The following is a 5846-nucleotide window of genomic DNA, read 5'->3' as shown; positions in this document are numbered from 1 at the left end:
TTCCTTTTCACTTAAAGCAAAGTTCCTCTCACTCTGTAAAAAAATAAAAGTCAGCGGCTACAAAAACTGGACAAAAACTGTATCTGATGACTTTTAAAACACAACACTTACCTGTCCCTCGGTCCCACGTTGCCCCCGCCGCAGCCCGTTTCACCGGCCGTCCTGTATTCCTGGCGCCGGCATCTTCAGTGTGGGCACCCGGTGGGGACAGCTTGCAGCTTCACAGCCGGGTGCCCACTGAGCATGTGCGAGAAACACTGCGCTTTGTGAATGGTCCTTTAGTCTTCTGGGACCTGTCACAAGACTTCAGGGAGGGGGGGTGGGGGGGACACAACTTCCATTTCCGATCACCTAGGCCAGGGGTAGGCAACATGCGGCTCTACAGCTGTTGCAGGACTACAAGTTCCCATCATGCCTCTGCAAGTCATGGCTGTAACTGCCAGTTTTGTAATGCTGCAATGCCTCATGGGAAATGTAGTTCCACAACAGCTAGAGAGCCGCAGGTTGCCTACCCCTGGCCTAGGCGATTGCAGCGGAAGTGGGAGCGGGTACCTGTCAAATTTGGGTACCTGTCCTCCCCCCCCCCCCCCCCCAAAGGTACCAATCCTTAATGGGGAGCGGGGGACCAATCTTTAAAGCGGAACTTCCCCTTTTGGGTGGAGCTCTGCTTTAATAAGGACTACAGTGATTCTAAAGGTTGTAAGAAAGAAAAAAAAACACATTCTACTTACTTTCTCTGTAATGGTTTTGCGCAGAGCAGCCCCGATCCTCTTCTTTTTGGGTTCCTCGTTGGCGGTCCTGGCTCCTCCCCCCTGCTGAGTGCTCCCCCCCCTCCAATAGCAAACCTCTTGTTATGGGGGCTCGCAGGATATTGTCCATTCACGACTCAGCCCACCCACGGCTCTCTTGCCACGATTGACACCAGCCGGAGCCAATGGCTCCCGCTGCTGTGCGAGCCAATGAGGAGAGAGAGACCCAGGAGAGGGGCGGTTCTCATGCACAATGCTGGATCGAGATTGGGCTCAGGTAAGTATAATGGGGGGGGGGGGGGGAAGCTGCACCCAGAAGGTTTTTAACCTTAAAGCGGAGCTCCACCCAAAAGATGAAGTTCCGCTTTAAGGACAGCTCCCCATTAAGGATTGGCACCTTTGAGGGGTGTGGAGCGGGTACCCAAACTTGACAGGTACCCGCTCCCTCTTCCAGTCCGGAAGACCTAGGCGTTCGGAAGCGGAATGTGTTCTCCCTCCCTGTAGTCTTTTGGGACACCTGACAGGTCCCCGAAGACTACAGGACCATTCACAAAGCGCAGCGCTTCTCGCACATGCTCAGTGGGTACCCCGTGTGAAGCTGCCACAGCCGGGTGCCCACAATGAAGATGCCGGCCTCCTGGAATACAGGACGGCCGGTGAAACGGGCTGAGGGGGACACACCACAGGACCGAGGGACAGGTAAGTGGCTGTTTTTTAAAAGTCAGCAGCTAGTTTTTGTCCAGTTTTTGTATCTGCTGACTTTTATTCTTTGATAGGTGAGTGGAGCTCCACTTTAATGCAGAGAATGTATGAAGGTAAAGAAACCCCTTATGCCTTTACAACGACCTTCACCATTGGACAGCAATTACATAGGAGCTCCGCATACCGGGGCCTAGCGAGAAGGAACCACAAACCAGCCCGTGTCCTACCTCACCACCGTCCACAGACCAGCCCGTGTCCTACCTCACCACCGTCCACAGACCAGCCCCGTGTCCTACCTCACCACCGTCCACAGACCAGCCCGTGTCCTACCTCACCACCGTCCCAGACCAGCCCGTGTCCTACCTCACCACCGTCCACAGACCAGCCCGTGTCCTACCTCACCACCGTCCACAAACCAGCCCGTGTCCTACCTCACCACCGTCCACAAACCAGCCCGTGTCCTACCTCACCACCGTCCACAGACCAGCCGTGTCCTACCTCACCACCGTCCACAGACCAGCCCGTGTCCTACCTCACCACCGTCCACAGACCAGCCCGTGTCCTACCTCACCACCGTCCACAGACCATCCCGTGTCCTACCTCACCACCGTCCACAGACCAGCCCGTGTCCTACCTCCACCACCGTCCACAGACCAGCCCGTGTCCTACCTCACCACCGTCCACAAACCAGCCCGTGTCCTACCTCACCACCGTCCACAAACCAGCCAGTGTCCTACCTCACCACCGTCCACAGACCATCCTGTGTCCTACCTCACCACCGTCCACAGACCAGCCCGTGTCCTACCTCACCACCGTCCACAGACCAGCCCGTGTCCTACCTCACCCACCGTCCACAGACCAGCCCGTGTCCTACCTCACCACCGTCCACAGACCAGCCCGTGTCCTACCTCACCACCGTCCACAGACCATCCTGTGTCCTACCTCACCACCGTCCACAAACCAGCCCGTGTCCTACCTCACCACCGTCCACAAACCAGCCCGTGTCCTCCCTCACCACCGTCCACAGACCAGCCCATGTCCTACCTCACCACCGTCCACAGACCAGCCCGTGTCCTACCTCACCACCGTCCACAGACCAGCCCGTGTCCTACCTCACCACCGTCCACAGACCAGCCCGTGTCCTACCTCACCACCGTCCACAGACCAGCCCGTGTCCTACCTCACCACCGTCCCACAGACCAGCCTGTGTCCTACCTCACCACCGTCCACAGACCAGCCCCGTGTCCTACCTCACCACCGTCCACAGACCAGCCCGTGTCCTACCTCACCACCGTCCACAAACCAGCCCGTGTCCTACCTCACCACCGTCCACAAAACCAGCCCGTGTCCTACCTCACCACCGTCCACAAAACAGCCCGTGTCCTACCTCACCACCGTCCACAAACCAGCCTGTTTCCTACCTCACCACCGTCCACAAACCAGCCCGTGTCCTACCTCACCACCGTCCACAAACCAGCCTGTGTCCTACCTCACCACCGTCCACAAACCAGCCTGTTTCCTACCTCACCACCGTCCACAAACCAGCCCGTGTCCTACCTCACCACCGTCCACAAACCAGCCTGTGTCCTACCTCACCACCGTCCACAGACCAGCCCGTGTCCTACCTCACCACCGTCCACAAACCAGCCCGTGTCCTACCTCACCACCGTCCACAGACCAGCCCGTGTCCTACCTCACCACCGTCCACAGACCAGCCTGTGTCCTACCTCACCACCGTCCACAAACCAGCCCGTGTCCTACCTCACCACCGTCCACAAACCAGCCTGTGTCCTACCTCACCACTGTCCACAGACCAGCCCGTGTCCTACCTCACCACCGTCCACAGACCAGCCCGTGTCCTACCTCACCACCGTCCACAGACCAGCCCGTGTCCTACCTCACCACCGTCCACAAACCAGCCTGTGTCCTACCTCACCACCGTCCTATGAAGGTCATCCACGCCATTCTGTTACAGGGAACAAAAGGGAAGATTCCTGATAGTAAATCACATCCCCAAAACAACAATTGGAAAAAGGAGGAACCCCCTAGGACTGGGACTCTGAGGGCTTAGATAGTACCAAAAATATGAAAGTAAGAATTTGTCAAAAATTGTTATGACACAGAGACATACAAAACAATACATCATACAGAGTCATCGTACAGAGCCATCATACAGAGCCATCGTACAGAGCCATCGTACAGAGCCATCATACAGAGTCATCGTACAGAGTCATCGTACAGAGTCATCGTACAGAGTCATCGTACAGAGCCATCGTACAGAGTCATCGTACAGAGTCATCGTACAGAGTCATCATCATACAGAGCCATCATACAGAGTCATCGTACAGAGCCATCATACAGAGTCATCATCATACAGAGCCATCATACAGAGTCATCATCATACAGAGCCATCATACAGAGTCATCATACAGAGTCATAATACAGAGTCATCATACAGAGCCATCACACAGAGTCATAATACAGAGTCATCATACAGAGTCATCATCATACAGAGCCATCATACAGAGCCATCATACAGAGTCATCATACAGAGTCATCACACAGAGCCATCATACAGAGCCATCACACAGAGTCATAATACAGAGTCATCATACAGAGTCATCATCATACAGAGCCATCATACAGAGTCATCATACAGAGTCATCATCATACAGAGCCATCATACAGAGTCATAATACAGAGTCATCATACAGAGTCATCATCATACAGAGCCATCATACAGAGTCATCATACAGAGTCATCATCATACAGAGTCGTCGTACAGAGTCATCGTACAGAGCCATCGTACAGAGCCATCGTACAGAGTCATCGTACAGAGCCATCATACAGAGCCATCATACAGAGCCATCATACAGAGTCATCATACAGAGTCATCATCATACAGAGTCATCATCATACAGAGTCATCATCATACAGAGTCATCATCATACAGAGTCATCATACAGAGTCATCATACAGAGTCATCATACAGAGTCATCATCATACAGAGTCATCATCATACAGAGTCATCATCATACAGAGTCATCATCATACAGAGTCATCATCATACAGAGTCATCATACAGAGTCATCATACAGAGCCATCATCATACAGAGTCATCATACAGAGTCATCATACAGAGTCATCATCATACAGCACTGAAATCAGAAGATGAAATGACATGAGGATACCCCGTATGACTGGCCATAGAAGACAGGAACTGGTATCCTCATAGATGTACAACTCTGCAGAGATACTATTCGAATTATTCCAATGCGTTTCGGAGGATTCCACTCCTTCCTCAGGGGAAAAGAGAACTCTGCTACAATCATTCATTGGTTTTATAGGAGGATACCAGTCAGTCCCACGCCGGGGCTAGAAATGTCCGCTATGGATTACCTAATCAATTCCGCGACTGTAGTGAGACTGTAGTGAGAAGCCAAGGGAGGCACACGGAGGTGTAGAGGGCATTGGGAATCTTCAAAATAGAAATATTGAATCCTCCTGCACAAGTGTGAAGGACTGGGGACCGCTCCCTATAGGGGTGTTAGGGGGTACACCAACAGTAAAGCCTTGCTGCTCTCTCCAAAGGAAATGACAAAACTAGACTCAATATATATATATATACTCACAAACAATACGGAAAGGATCGCATATCAAGTAGCAGCCTCAGGTACAATGAGTACTAAGACCTGGTGGACCCTCAGATACCAGAGAGGTGCCTCCCAGGACCCCGAGATTGGCTTACACGTTTCCAGGGCAACCCTCTTGGCTCACAGCCAGAAAGATAGGATCTCTCCATCACTCTTTATATCTTCTACTACCCTGACACATTGACCAAGTCTCCTCCCCACCAACAAGGGAAGAATGGTCCAACCTTCCCATAGACACCCTCCTAAACCTTGTGGACGGCCTTCCCAGAAGAGTTGAAGCTGTATAGCTGCAAAGGGCGGGGCCAACTCAATATTGAACCCTACGGACTAAGACTGGGGGGCCATTAGAGGTCATGTGCGTGGAAAGGGCGGGGCCAACTCAATATTGAACCCTACGGACTAAGACTGGGGGGCCATTAAAGGTCATGTGTGTGGGAAGGGCGGGGCCAACTCAGTATTGAACCCTACGGATTAAGACTGGGGGGGCATTAAAGGTCATGTGTGTGGAAAGGGCGGGGCTAACTCAATATTGAACCCTACGGACTAAGACTGGGGGGGGGCATTAAAGGTCATGTGCATGGAAAGGGCGGGGCCAACTCAATATTGAACCCTATGGATTAAGACTGGGGGGCATTAAAGGTCATGTGCGTGGAAAGGGCGGCCAACCAATACTGCAGGCAATATAGTGTATATATGGGGGGTGGGGACAATACTTGGGGCAATATAGTGTATATACAGGGGG

This window comes from Staurois parvus, unplaced genomic scaffold (genome assembly GCF_062004578.1).
Source record: "Staurois parvus isolate SC_StPar_1 unplaced genomic scaffold, SC_StPar_1.0 ptg003789l, whole genome shotgun sequence".
Lineage (NCBI taxonomy): Eukaryota > Metazoa > Chordata > Amphibia > Anura > Ranidae > Staurois > Staurois parvus.
The sequence above is the reverse complement of the archived record's forward strand: the minus strand, read 5'-3'. Positions refer to the sequence as shown.